The 16070-nt window shown below is 35.0% G+C and overlaps 1 pseudogene across 1 annotated transcript in view; it reads left to right on the top strand.

Annotated features, from left to right (window-relative positions):
* The first annotated feature begins 2457 nt into the window (after positions 1-2457).
* LOC308634088 (pro-neuregulin-3, membrane-bound isoform-like) overlaps positions 2458-16070 on the top strand; it is a 140461-nt pseudogene continuing 126848 nt past the window's right edge. The window contains exons 1-2 of the transcript in view: positions 2458-2746; positions 8578-8604. The product of the transcript in view is annotated as a pro-neuregulin-3, membrane-bound isoform-like (transcript). The remainder of the gene's footprint in view (positions 2747-8577; positions 8605-16070) is intronic.

The following is a 16070-nucleotide window of genomic DNA, read 5'->3' as shown; positions in this document are numbered from 1 at the left end:
AGCAGATTTTGTGCTAGATCTGTGGTATCACAGTTGGTCCTGGACAAGGCATCCTCTACCTCACATATATTCCTCGGATAATCTGTTTGGCTCCTTTGTTTTTAGCAGATGGAAAGCGGAGAGTCCATTTTCTGAGATCTCCATGGTACTAGTGTAGCTCAGAGCAATGTTTCTTTAAATATTTTAATCATTTCTTGAATCAGTTTCCATTGTGAAGATATTGTAATTTTGCACTTTTAAGAGTGACTAGCATCATGATAGTAATATAATTTGGTAACAAAGACTTTAATCAGTTAGTATGGAAGCTATAAACATTCATGATGGTATTTACCATATAATTCCTTTTGTTTCTTTGTGTTTTGGGTGGACTTGCCCTCATTTTATTATAATCATAATATCAGCCAATATTTTCATTAACATTAGAGAAGATGAAAATTAGAATAAAAAAGAGCTTGTAACAGTTATTACAAAGGTTTATGAAATTGTTTGAAGTTATAAAGAAGCAAAACTTTAAATAGTGCATATAAAATATTTTAACTGAAAGGAAATATTTAACATTTTTGTGATTAAAGTTACTCAGGCAAATTTTAAATTACACAGAGGAATTATGTTTTAAGTGAGAGCCTACAGAATGGGATAAAATCTTTATCACATGCATCTCATCTCATGCTCTATCTCCACAATATATAAAGAACTCAAGAAACTCAACACCAAAAAATCAAATAAACCAATCAATGAATTAACTAAAGAACTTAACAGCTACTTCACAGAAGAAGAAATAAACAACTATATGAAAAACTTTTCAACATTTCTAGAAATTAGAGAAATGCAAATCAAAATTAAGAGTACATCTCACTTTAGTCAAAATGGCAATTATCAAGAATACAAGTAACAACAAATGTTGGTGAGGATGTGGGGGAAATGATACGCTCATACATTGCTGGTGGGACTGCAAATTGATGCAACCATTATGGAAAGCTGTACAGAGATTCCTCAGAAAACATGGAATGAAACCACCATTTGACTCAGCTGTCATACTCCTTGTTTTATACCCAAAGGACTTAAAATAAACATACTATAGTAATGCAGCCACATCAATGTTTATAGCATCTCAATCCACAATAGCCAACATATGGAACCTAGATGCTCTTCAATATATGAATGTTAAAGAAAATATTGTATATATACACAATGGACTATTACTTAGCCTTAAAGAAGAATGAAATTATGACATTTGCAGGTAAAATGGATGAAGCTGGAGAATGCCATACTAAGCAAAATAATCCAATCCCCAAACCAAAGACCAAATTTTTTCTCTGATATGCAGATGGTAATTCACAATAAAGGAGTGGGGATGGGGAAAATAGGGGTATTTTGGTCTAGGCAGAGGGGAGTAAAGGAAGGGGAGGGGGTGTGGGGGTAGAAAGGATAGAGTAATAATGTCTTATCCATTATACTATGTGCATAAATAATTACACAATCCATGTGATTCTACAACATGTACAACCTGAAGAATGAGAAGTTATATTCAATTTATATAAGATGTGTCCAAATGCATTCTACTGTCATGTATATCTAATTAGAACAAATGAAAATAAAAATAAATTTAAAATATGTATGCATATGTTGGGCCTTCTCCGGTAATAATTTCTAGTTATGTAAGTGATAATATAATTTGATTTGAAGGAGTTTTCTGGAAACAATGTGGATACTAAGTGATGATAGAGGACAGGCTGGGCATGCCCTGTAAGAGGTGGATACGTCATATGCAGCAGGCAAGGGTGGCATTTCATTCATTCTGGAAATATGCATTGACGAGCTACAAAACATCAGATTCTGTGATAGTCTGGAGTGATAAAACAATAGACACTAGTACCCTTCCTTCCTGAGATTTATGCTATTTTTCCATCCTAAGAATGTAGGAGTCTACAAATGAGTCCATTGGTTTTTCACAGAAGCTTATTCTTCAGCTGTCAAATGAGGGCTCAGTAGTTCTACTTTCTAGGCTAATTTTAAGATTATATAAAATAATATGTATAGAAATCCCCAGTGAAAAAATATGAAAGTGTGAGAAAATTGATGAAACATGAAAAGAGTAATTAATTGTGTTAGAGGTGAATTGCACTAGGACTTCTTGCTTCTCTATGTATCCACTGTATTAGTTATTCAAGCAAAAAAAGCATAGATGATTTTGACAGAAGTTTTCTTCCTTCACACAGTGGTGATTCTTACACAATTCTTTAGTCAGAAAATGGAATTACGGTTGATTTTTAATGCTCCAAAATATTTTCCCTAGAAAATCCATAAGCTCTTTAGGCAAGATTCATCTTTGAGGGGTTGGTTAAGCAAATGGTCACTGAGGAACCTCAGTTGAAACCCTGTTTTTGATACTTCATCTATGGAACAAAATAATGCCCATCTGAAGTTTGCAGTACAGTAACACTTGGCCCAGTCTCCATGGCTTCCTGCATTGTCCCCTTTAATACAAATGAACGCTCTTATTTAGAAAATGAAAGTATCTGTGTTCAACAGAAATCAACAATAAATCTTATGGAAAGAAAACATCAAGAGGTCATATTCTGTCACCGGGCCCAAAGAAAGGAGAGAGAAGCTTTGTGCTTTGCTGCAAAAGAGGTTTTCACCTTATTTGTGATCAATGGTCTGTCTGGTGGGAGTCTGGCCACAGTAATAATGTCATGGCCTACACTGAATCGTGGAAAAGGATGTGAGCTCCAATGTGATGGAGGTGAGGGAGATCTAGAACTGAAATGGCCATGGATAGTCCTATAACAGGCACATGATGCATTGTGGCTTTGTGTAAAACTGATATTTAGCTTATTTTACAGGTAAAGAAAAGAGACTAGAAAGAAGTGGGACAGAAAATTAGGAAATATCGGGTATTAAAAAAGATACCAATTTTTTATAATTACATGTTTTTATTTTTTACATTGTATTCATGGCCATTTATAATTTCTAAAGTCCTATGTAATTTTAAAAATGTTTAAAGAGGTAGGTATAAATTAGTGAAAGAAGCATGGAACTTAGAATCAGACCTGCATTCGTATCCTAATGCTTACAATAAGTAGGTATAAGAAGGATGAAATGATAATATCCCTCCTCTTTTAAGATATATTATGGAATCAAGCACAATACCTAGAGAAGGACTTTCATGTCTCCCCCTCCAAGAATGTGCTCACACTCTGACAATTCTCTGTTCCTCCCACCTTCCCCTCTAAGGGTTTTGAGGCATGAGAGATTCAGGTCTGCTTGTTTCTCTACTCTGCTGCCAGATTCTCTTAGAGACTACCTAGGGTCTCTCCTCTCTAACAACACAGCTACATGTTCTCTACCCTGTTGCAAACCCTATTTCTCTGTTCTTTGACCCCCTCACTGTTTGAAAAGTACATACTCTATAAATGTATTGCTTTTCAGACTCAAATAGCTGGATATCCCCAGTCCTCAATCTTCTCCTCATCAGAAACCCTGGACTCTGTCTCACTCCTTCTGAGTCTGCCTATTTTGCTGTAACAGGTGGGGACATACATGACAATGTCTCAACAAATGACATCTCATCACTCTGTCTATGATCTCATTCAGGAGAAGGATACATGGATCCACTATTGCAGCCAGAGACAATTACAGATCTTTCCAGTGATTCTAGAAACTGCTAGAGAATGAGGAACTCGGGTGTTAAAGATCAGCACATATTCAGTACCCAACATACTATCTTTATGCATCTAAAGCTAAAAGTCTTCTCTCTAAAGATGGACGACTTCTTTCCAAAGTGTCACCAGAGAAAATTCATTTGACAGGGATCTGTGGGTGGAATCTACAGAGTGGCAGATTTCAGTTCCATTATTAAGATAAACCGTTTATAACTGACATGTTTTGTAATGGAGTGGGTGATATGCTCCACACTTCTATGGCATGCAGTTCCCAGAGCGGGCACGGCAGATCACTGGCTCACAGGGTACTACAGGAGCATGCAAATATTTACCTCAAGCTGGGAAAGGCTACCTCCTGAACTCCCAGCAGGAACCTCACTAGCACACACAGCAGAAGACTTTGGGGGATTTTTTGCATTGGAGCAGCTCTTTGAACAGTAAGCCAGTATTTTAACCTTGTAAGACACAGATCTATAGATTTTCATGTAACATGTTTTTCCACGTCCCTTGGAACAGTGGCTTACATGATCACATTTGGGACTCTTCTATGACAGAGTTGCCTTAAGTTACTTTTAACACAAAATTTGTGCTGAAAGCTACATTCCTGCTGTTTGATCCTGCACTGCCTCGCACTGGGTTTGGAATTGAGTCCAGAATTGTTTTTGCTTGCTTTTTCTCAGTCTGCCTACTCTAGGGGAATTTCAGGTAGCCTCTCATTATCCATCAGCAGACAAAGAACAGGTTTTAAATTGCTCATGGGTTTTGAATGCTGCACACTTCAGAAATATGTGAGAACCTCAAATTTCAGCTAGATGTAGAATCAGTCAAGATCTGTTGTACAATGTGGTGACATGGTTAATAACAACAGATTGTACTTGACAATTCATATTTGTAGAGTTTAAGCATTCTCATTACACAAAAAAGCTAATATATGGGGTAAGCATATGTTTCTTAGCTTAAACTATCCATTTAACAATGCAACTTATTTTAAAGCATCATGTAGTACACGTGAATATATATATAACTTTGATCCAAAAGTATAAAAAGGAATAATTTTGGGCTTGAGTTTCTAGCATTCCAGAAATTCTGACATTATAGAATATTCATTTTGTCTAACTCTGTTATGTGTTGTACAATATTTATTATGAGTTATATTTGTCCCTATACCTTAAGAATATTTCATATCTGAAGCAGAGCTGCTGGTATTTTTTTAAATATAATGCCAAATTTGAGATTATTTGGATTAATGTTTGGAATATTTTCAGACAAAACTTTTTAATCATTTGCTTTTGTGCCAATAAATAGGTCAGCTTCATCATGAAGAAATTTTCTTGGTAACTAAAGAATGAATAGTAACTATTTGCCTGTTTGACTCCTTTGGCACTTTATCAATGAACTAGGACCAAGCAAGTAACTAAGTGGTGCTTCAACTGTGCCTGAGGATCCTTGAGAACAACTTGTTCTCTTAAGTGGATTAAATTATTCCTCCCTGAAGAGCCAATTACCTGATGACTTTCTAAACACTAGATGATTTTTCACAGGGAGGGCATATGTGAACTCTGAGTATAATTGGCGGTTGAGTCAAGATGCTTAGGCTCAATCGTGTTCCCACTGCTTACAAGCATATTGGATTGGGAAAAGTTGGTTCACCTCTCTGTACATCTGTTCATCACCTGTAAAGTGTGTGCAGTGACAATCTCATAAGTTACTGTGAGATAATACTTAAAGCAGTTCCTAGTACATAATAAGTGCTTAGTAAATGTTATTCACAGCTAGATAACCCAAAGGTGTGTTGAAAAGTGGAAACTATGCATGCTGTATGGAAAATCAAATGGATTTTGCTTAAGTTGTGTGTCTTCTCTTCCAACCCAGTATTGATTCAGTTCTTGGCATATAATTTGTTTAGTAAATGAATAAAAGAACTATAAAAGATTACTTCTCCTTTCATTCCTCTTGAAGTTGTGCTGCTGGCCTGAATATCATCAGGAAGGTTTTTGGTTTGAAAAATAGCAAGTGAAGGGTTCTGTGAAATTGTGGTTTGTGTTCAGTGTATGATTCACATAACAAATTAATTTATTTTGTCATCTGTTCTTCATGGATATTCATGATCCTTCTGTGTGAGCCATAACCTATCAGTGTCTTCAAATCTGTAATAGTAGCACAGTGTTTAGCAAATGAACTTATATGTTCAGTGATGTCAGCTTCCATGAATAAGCCATTATAGAACTTAGTAAATAATTTCCCTTTAATGTCCAATAATATAAATGCCACCTTGCTCCATTAATCAGATGTAATTTTTATATTATTGAAGCCATTACAGCTCCAATAACCTCATGTAATTTTTATATTAAGACAGGTTGGGTGCAGTGGCACACACCTGAAATCCCAGCAGCTTGTGAGGCTGAGGCAGGGGGATCACCAGCTCAAAGCCAATCTCAGTAACTTAGGAAGACCCTAAACAACTTTCTCAAAATAAAAAATAAAAAGAATTCCCCAACAGTGGCTCTGTTGTTCATTGCCCCTGGGTTTAGTGCCGGTAACAATAAAAATAACAAGGGCAGTTCTCTTTTTTCTCAAGATGTCTACTTTTACCTTTCAGTGTTTGAGTAATTTTCCATTCCAGTTAACATCTTTGCTACTATAATGAATTCAATGTGCCTATAAGCTGTTCAGATTGGCCTCTGATTTATCAAATATACTACTCACTTTTAATATAATCTACACATTCACAAAATCCCAATTCTCCATGTCCTGTTATACACAGAGGTGAAACGGTGAAGGTCGTGGAAGAATGAAAAATAGTCATTAGTTCACTTGCCAGCAAAACAGGCTATAGGCAGTCAGTTGAGCCATCTCTGATTCACTGGAAAGTTCTTATTCAACCAGCCTGAGATTAGTGACTTTTTGACTACCCAGTTGAATGGACCAACGTCTGTGGTCAAGTATTTGGGGTGTTTTGCTCCCTGATTCCTATAAATAGCCCTCTCTTGATTTCTTTCCTGTTCTTTTGCTTCTGAATAAAATTTTCATTTTATTCAGTCTCCTTTTCTTCCTTATCTTTGGTCTTATAACAAGTAATATCATCCAAATCCTTATTTTTAAATACTACAACTTGAGCATTTCTTCAAAGTTTTATGTGCACAGAGTCCCAAAGCTTCCAATTTGTACAAGAACACAACATGTTCTTGTCAGTATTTCCACAAAACCAATTCTTTTGTATTGCATTCTCTCCCTCCCAGGAACAAGCTTATGAGTCCCTCACCTCTCCAGTCAAGGCACATTTTCTGCTTTTCCATTAGAATACTTATTGCAAAGAATGACCAGAGGTTTTTCTCTGTGGTCTTCAACTGATTTCTGAACTCAATGAGAATGAGATTCTGCCTGCTCATGAAAATGTGCCGGATGTCGATCATAGTACACATCAGCAGAGAGCAGCCAGTTGAAAAACATAGATGCAGCCCTTTCTTGGCACAATGTTTTAGAAACAATCACCATCTTTCTTTATAAAAGCAGACATTTCTCAATGGAAATAGGATCTAATAAGTTAAAAATTAGATTTTTATTGGCATATTAGCTCATCAGAGACAGAAAGTAGAGTAGAGATTTCCAGGGGTGGTAGGCAAGGGAAAAGGGATACAGAGCTTTTGACTGGGGCAATGGAAAAATCTTGGAAAAATAGTGGTGGTGATCATGAAGCATTGTGCATATAGTTAACACCTCTGGATAAGATGCTTACAATGGTGAAGATGGCAAATTTTATGGTACATACATATTTCAGCACAAAAAATTTAAAAGTGAACTAGTGATAAACAGAAGAAGTATTTAAATATTCAAAGGAAACTACTTTTTAAAAATGGAAATGCTTATTTGCTGAACAGAATTCATAAAATGTTCAATTGTCTTAGGAGCAAATAGTCACATAAATACTTTCTCTCACTTATTTCAGATAAATATTATTGCAATAGAAAACAAGTAATGTGATAAACATAAAAAGCAAATAAGTACAAAATAGATTAAAAGAAAGCAAGCACCATTTAAATAAATAAGGTTTAAAACTGAATGTCTGTTGGTAGCTACCCAGTGCACTTCATTAACCTGCTCATCATAGATGTACTTTGGTTTGTTGAAATATCCACAAGCACAGAGAATAGAAGTAGACACATCTGCCATTTGTTTTCAACAGAATAGAGCCATCAAGTTGAGTAGTCCTGGGACTTGAGGGTCAAAAGCACAGGATTTGTGCCCAAGATCTGCCTGAAACTTTGTGAACTTTGTAAGATTTTTAGTCTTAACCATAATAGGTTCCTCATGAGGCAAATTAAAAAATGATCATAAAAAGTCTAATAGCATTACTTTCTTTTTTTTTTGGTGCTGGGGATTTAACCCCAGGCTTTGTGCATACAAGGCAAGCACTCTACCAACTGAGCTATATTTTTCAGTCCAGCATTCCTGTTTTGTTGATGTGCAGATCACCTAGTAAGATCTTGTCATTGCTTGGTTAGGGTCATGTCATTCTTATTATCCCAGAGTTCCAAATGTGTTAATGTTGAACAAGTAGTTAATCTACATAGAATATGATAGATTCAGCAAATAACATTAGTGTGAGGTATTTTTTTATTTACATAGTTTCTCTCTCTCCATTTTTTTCACTTAATTTATATTTAGTATGCTATGTAACTGATGCATAATTATTCCATCTGAAATTCCAAGCTGTAGTTCAGTGGCTTTGGGAAATGTTGATCAATATCTGGAATTTACATTTCTTAAAAAAAAAAAAAAAAGTGGTTAAACTTGAGACACATTCCTAGCCTTGGAAGGTCAGTCTTGTAAGCACTGATTTTCTTATGTGGATTTCTTTCTAACCTTTTTCTCTTTTTCTGTTTCCTTTCTTCCCATGCTGACTTTGGTGTAGCAGATCACTTGGGGATTGAATTCATGGGTAAGACTAAACAATTTGCTCCTTAAATATCCGGGAAAAGCTAAGTTTTATAATGTACATAGTATTTTCTTTCCCCATCTGATTATAATTAAAATGGCTCATTATCAGATGCTATTAGAACTAAAAAAAAAAGTTTTAGTCCATTTTTCACTAAGTAATGACTCAAAATGAAAGGCTTAACTACTTGTTTGGAAGACAATTTAATGTTAAGTGCTTCTGGAATCCTATACAAGTTAGATTTGACTCCTGGCTTTGATTGTTTCCTCTAATTCTCCATTTTCTTATCTGTAAAATTGGGATAATAATGGTTTCTATTTTACAGCACATATAAATTTATTAGTGCAGTATCTACAACTTGGCAAAATTAATAAATGTTAGAAGACAACCGTTAAAATGTCAGTTTGTCTTATTTTATGCTCTAATCCCTTTTCCTCTAGCATGATATACTTTGGATACATTTTGGTATCAATCATAATTTGGAGTGTGAGCTCAAACATTTCCATTTACAAAACTAAAATATTTCTTTTTAGACTATTTTCAGTGCACTTTTTAAGGCACATTATTTTCTGAATATGTAGATAATTGTATTAAAACAGATAAATGTGAGTTTTTACTCTAATTAATAAAAGAAGAGCTTTCCATAAAGTTCAATATGCATCACAGTTCATGAATGAAAATATACTCAGGAGTTGGAGTCACTGAAATTGAAGAGATGTAAATTTGGATCCAGGTTTTTTATGCTCTGCTTTTTTTTTTCTTACATGATTACTTTCTTCATATATGTATATGATAATTGTGATAATAATGATGATATTTATTTACTTTTATTAATTTTGCCATTTACCATTTATTCAGCAAATATCTTTCAAGTCATTATAAGGAAAGAAAAAGTTGCAAAATGCTGCATATAAAAATAATGAAAATGAACAGAGCTTACAGTCTAGTAAGCACACAGATAATAACCAGATAATGATTCTTAAATAAAATTACAAGTATTGTAAGAACTATTCCAGGCAATCTGATATTATTTTGAACTAATGTGATGACAGGAAATATGGGGTGAAATTTATAGACTGTTAGGAAGTACTATCAACAAGTATTGAAAAGGGATTAACATTGGAAGTTGTAAGGAGGAGATGATCAAGGATGTCTGCAAGTTTTGTTTGCATATTTAGCTAAGGGGTAAGCTACTTATTGAGATAGTACTGAAAGAACATATTTGTAGTAAATGCATACTATATGAGTTGTGGAAATGTTCTTTTGGCCTGCCTTTGACATATTTGAGAGGAGATGTCAGTTTGGTCATTATAGTACTGAATGTATTGAAAGTTAATTAGAGATTAGTGACTGCATAATTATACATGGTCTTCCATGCTGTGTCTTGTTCATTAGTGCTCTTTTTTCTAGATATTACACCAGAGGAAAGGCAGACAGCTAAATTCCTGCAGGTTTGGGTTTTCACTGGGTAGATGTGATTGAAACTCAGAAAGGTAATGAAAATCAGAATAGTATTTATATGAAGTATCATGGAATATAAGGTAGGTGTGGAAGGCGATGAAGAAAGGATGGAATCAATTAATAGCCATGACAGAACTACTTGAACAAATTGGTGACATGGGTAGGAGACTGTAGTAATGTGGAAATTTGATTAATGATTTTGAAGAAAGGGGAGTTATAAGCGTTGACAGTTTCCAAACTATGTTTTGAAGGTGAATAATGAAGTTGAGGTTGAGGAGGAAACAATTTGAAACTAGAGGTCAAGGATGTGAGAGGGCAATGGTTTGTGATAGGTTGTCAAGTAGAGTTGCTCTTGATGACATTAGGGTTAAATAGGGAGAAAAATTGCTTATTCTGTGTCACAGTCTCCAGTAAATGAGATGGACTATACCAGAGTCAAAAGATGGCAATGAGAAGGGTTTGTTACATGCAGACAAGGGCAATACCAGTTGCTTCAAAAGGGAGAGCCCACAATTTTAATGGTTCAATCACAATAGCAATTTGTTTACTGCTACTATTTTTCCCTGTCCACGGCAGGTATTCCTGGTTGGCAGATGATTAGCTTTCTTCCAAGTACTGAATCGAGGATCCAAGTTTCCTTCTAATTGTTGGGTTTCAATATCAATAGGTTACTTCTCATCTTTATCTAGCCAGTAGACAAGTGAAGAAAACAGTGGATGCACATCAATTCCATAAGAGACTTGGTCTAAAAGGGCTCACATCACATTTTTTTAAAATTAGCATTCTATTATCTATACCTTAATAATATATCCACATCTTATTGCAAGAGTAGCTGAGAATTGGATGCTTAGTGACTATAAGAGAAAAGAAAAAATGGATTTTTAGTAATCTTCACCATAGTATCAATGATATAAATTTTAAATTAACAAGATTTTTCAAAAGAGCCTGTCATCCTAGCCACTCAAAAGGATGAGGCAGGAGGATTACAAGTTTGAGGCCAGCCTCAGCAGCTTAGGCTCTAAACAGTTAGCAAGACCTTGTCTCAAAATAAGAAGAAAAATGGCTGGAGTGGGGGTGTCACTCAGTGGTAAAGCACCTCTGGATTAAATCTTCAGTACCAAAAAATAATTTGGGGGGATACCAGGAATTGAACTCGGGGGCCCTTGGCCACTGAGCCATATCCCCACTTCTATTTTGTATTTAATTTAGAGATAGGCTCTCAATGAGTTGCATAGCACCTTATCATTGCTGAGGCTGGCTTTGAACTTGTAATCCTCCTGTCACAGCCTCCCAAGCCACTAAGATTATAGGCATGCGCCACCGAAACAGACAAAGAATAATTTTTAAAGGTATAAAAATAAATTTTTCAGATAAAATTTAGGTTTCAATTGCAATTAGAGGAAATGAATTAAGAGACTAGTAATGTAAAGGGGTGTTGGTGAGTGTAGATAAGCAATTTCAGCAAGAAAAGTTGAAGAAGGGAAGAAAACAGTCATGGGTCACAAATTACAGAAAATTATAGGCACAGTTTGATGCCATAGAGTAAAAACTATTGAGAAGGGTAAGCAATTTGCATTCTTCTTATGTGGCAATGATAACAGGGATTAGAGGCTTGAAGGTATGAGCATCAACAGTGATTTGAAGTAATGTGGGCACTAGGCTTCATGGCCAGAGAAATTTTCCCTGATGGGTTGAGATGATTGCAAGCTCAGAGAATAATAGTTCTTTTAGTTGTTTAGCAGGATACCACAAACACAGAAGATTCTGCATAGCTATTTGTGGGGCTGGAGGAGATCAGATACTATAAGCAGAATGACCACAGTTACAGCAAGTGAAAATTGCTGTGTAAGTGTTAATTATCATTGTTAAAAGAAATGGAGCAGTGTCCATCTTATTGAGAAGACATGATAACTTATAGTGCTATGTAACCAAAATATATATTGAGGTCTATTGTAGAGCTCACTTAGAGGAATGCAGTTATAGGCACAGGAAAAATAATAGATTATTGTGTAGTTCATCTGTACAACTCTCAAGACCAAGGTTATATTGAGGACTTGAGATGAATTGGTGATAGTTTGACTCCAGCAGTAGATATTGCTTTGGAGAAAAGGGGTTGAACAAAACATCAGAATTAAAGGGATGTGCATTATGCATGTAAAGAATGACAGCTAATAGGGGCTGGGGATGTAGCTCAGGCGGTAGCGCGCTCGCCTGGCATGCGTGCGGCCGGGTTCGATCCTCAGCACCACATACCAACAAACATGTTGTGTCCACCGAGAACTAAAAAAAAATAAATAAATATTAAAATTCTCTCTCTCTCTCTCTCTCTCTCTCTCTCTCTCTCTCTCTCTCTCTCACACACACACACATCTCTCTCATCTCTCTCTCTTTAAAAAAAAAAAAAAAGAATGACAGCTAATAAAGGATTGCTTGGAATGGTCAATGGATTTATAAAATTATTGGGTACAATGATTTCACTGACCTTAGTAGTTCATGCTTATAGCTTGCTCTGAATAATTAAAATTCTGCTTGTCATTTTAGGAAGAAATATTTTCAGATACAATTTGTGATTACATAACCCTTATGGGTAAAGTTCTAACATACTAAATATTAAGGCATCTCTAGGTAAAAATAGCTAAAAATTTAACTGGGAAGCAGAAATGTAGATTTACACAGTTTACTGTTAAGTTGACAATAGGTCAATGCCAGTTCCGTGTGTGTGTGTGTGTGTATGCATGTGTACAAATTGCCTTAATAAGTTTTATTTTTATAGCAGTTTTATGTTTACAACAAAACTGAGTAAAATTTCAGAGCTTTCTCATATACACTCTTTCCAACCCCCCAGCCATTACCTACATTTCCTGCAAGAATGGTACATTTGTTGGAGATCATGAACCAACAATAACTCATACTCATCTAAATCTGTGTTTCACATAGGGTTCACACACGTTATGTATTCTATGGGATTGGACAAATGTATAATGACATGTAAACACCATTATATATGCAAAGTAGTTGCACTATCCTAAAAATCCTCCATGTTCATCGTTCCATTCCCTAACCCTTGCCTATCACTGATTTTTTAATAATCACCATGATTTTTGCCCTTTCCACAATGGAAAGAGTCGGAGTCAAAACTTTTCATGTTGACTTCTTTCACTTAGTGATTCCTCCATGCGTTTTAAGGCTTGAAGTACATTACTTTTTGTGCTGAATACTATTTCATTGTCCAAATATAACACAGATATCTAAAAGATATCTTGGTTGCTTTCAGGTTTTATCTGGAAATATAAGTATAGACATGTTTTTAAGTTCTTTTGTGTATTCCAAGGAATGCGATTTGTGGGTCAGATGGTAAGAATATATTTAGTTTTAAAAGAAAGAAATCATCATGCTGCCTTCAGAGTATCTATATCATTTTGCATTTCAGCCAGTAATAAAAAAAATGAGTGTTGCTGTAGCTTGACATTCGTTCCAGGGTTGGATATTATCAATGTTCTGGATTTTAGCCACTGGAATAGTTGTGTAGTGGCATCTCATTCTTTCATTTTCCTCATGACTTATGATATAGAGCATCTTTTCATGGGCTTATTTGCCATCTGCACTTCTTCTTGGGTGAGATGCGCATGAAGGTTTTGACACAGTTTTAACGGGTTTGTTTTCTTATTGCTGAGTTTTAAAAGTCTTTGTATATTTTGGATAACAGTTCTTTATCAGATATGTCCTTTGCAAACATTTTCTGTCAGTCTGTGGCTTCTCTCTTCTCTTGGCAGTACATACCACAGAGCACAAATTCTTAGTTTTATAGAACTATGATAATGGGAAAAAGGCAGTGAAGCTTATAAATTCTTACTTCTGTAGATCTCACCTTTATTGTTGTATGTTAAGTGTCATTCCCAAACTCTACATGACCTATATTTTCTCCTGTTATAATCCAAAAGTGTTACAGTTTTGCATTTTGCCTTGAAGACTTTGATTCATTTTGAATTACTTTTTGTGAAGCAGAAAAAGTCTACCCCTCGATTCTTTTTGTTTCATGTGGATGTTGTTTCAGCACCATTTCTTGAATAGACTACTTTTTTCCTTCTGTTTTTCCCTTGCTCTTTTGTCAATGATCAGTTGACTATATTTATGTAGGTTTATTTTTACTAAATCTTAAAGTCAGGTTGTTGTATATATCTTGTCCATCAGTATTATGTTAACTGTACTAGATCTTTTGTACCTCTTTATAATCTTTAGAATCAATCAGTTTAACGAGATTAACAATGACTTTCTGAGATTTTGAGATTTTACATTGAATTTATTTATAAAGTTGTTAAAAAACAATAACTTGACAATATTGATCCTTTCTGCCTGTGATTATAAAATATATCTCCACTAATTAAATTTTTTCATTAGTTTTGTAGTTTTCTTCATAAGATCTTAATATATGTTTTGTGCAACTTATACCTAAGCATTTTATTTGGTTGGGAGGTACTAATGTAAATGGTTCAATTATTTCCATTTCAAATTTTACTTATTCATTACTGGTATTTAGGAAAATAATAGACTGTTAACCTGATAGTCGGCTACATGGCTATAAGGGGCTGATAGTTTCAGAAGCATTTTTATCATTGATTCTTTCATATTTTTATATTAATGATCATGTCATCTGCAAAGAAAGTTTCCTTTCTTCCCTCTAAATCTGTATGTATTTTATTTCCTTTTCTTATTTAATTAACTAGGCCTTCCAATGTGATGTTGAAAAGTAGTGGTAAGGGAAGACATCCTTTTGAGCCTAGTCTTAGTGAGAAAACTTTAATTATCCCCCATTAGGTAGAATGTAGGTACAGAGTTTTTGTAGATATTCTTCACTCAGTTGAGGGAGTTCCTATTTTACTGAGTTTTTTTTTTTAATCACAAATGATTGTTATATTTTGACAAATGCTCTTTCTAAATTATTGATATTATAATATGTTGTTTTTAGCCTATTAATGCAAAGTATAACCATTAATAGATTTTCAGAGTTGAAACAAACTTGTATACTTGCAATAAATCTTATTTAACCATGTTCTATACTTCTGTTTTAATGACTTCCAGAATACCTTTCTTCTGAATTTTTCTCTTCTTGCTTAGAACAATATTAATTTTGTTTTTCCTTGAGATGAAACATGAGTTATAACATAATGATGAAAGCATATATATCTTTTCCTTAAGTTTATACTTTTTTAATTGATTGTTCAAAACATTACAGAGCTCATGATATATCATCTTTCATACATTTGACACAATTGGGTTTTGAACTCCCATTTTTACCCCAAATACAGATTGCAGAATCACATCTTTCAGTGACCCACATTGATCATATGCAAAAGCTAAACACTTTATATTGTTTTAATAAGTTCTTGTTTTGTATCAGTGAACTCCAAATCATGTCTCAACAATCCAGTCATTATTTAGTCAATGTATGTTTATAGCACTTACTATATACCAGATATATAATTTTATTGAAAGTGTAGATAAATATTATTCATCCCTCAAAATACAAGAGCTCTAAGACTAAAAAGAAAGAAAGCTACATATAAGTTAGTTCTAAAAATGCTCTTAAAGGATCCAACATGGCAGCTGGCGCCGAGAGATCAAGTCTCTGACCTCTTCAGCTGTGCAGGCATAGGGAGTCGTAAACAACCTAAATCTGTTTGCTCAGGATCACTAGGCAATGCTGAGCTGACGTGGATCTGGGGCGATCATTCTGGACCTCTCAGAACACACACTGAGCCCGGATCGGCTGAATTCAAGCTCCCATTCGCCTGCTTCCCGCAGACAAACAGCTGTAACTCAGCACTAATCCATCCGGCTGAAAAAACTGGTCAGACCTTCTGATCCTACAGAGGTAAATGCCTACCGAGCCTTCATAGGTAATGGCCACAGGTTTGAAACGGGGCTTGGGAGAGACAGTAAGGACCCACCCATTGCATTGGTCACCCCGAAAAGGGAAACGAACTGTCGCCATTTGCAAGAGATACCAC

The sequence above is a fragment of the Spermophilus citellus genome (assembly GCF_964194105.1).
Source record: "Spermophilus citellus genome assembly, chromosome: 15".
Classification (NCBI taxonomy): Eukaryota; Metazoa; Chordata; class Mammalia; order Rodentia; family Sciuridae; genus Spermophilus; species Spermophilus citellus.
This window is presented reverse-complemented; position numbering and strand designations above follow the sequence as displayed.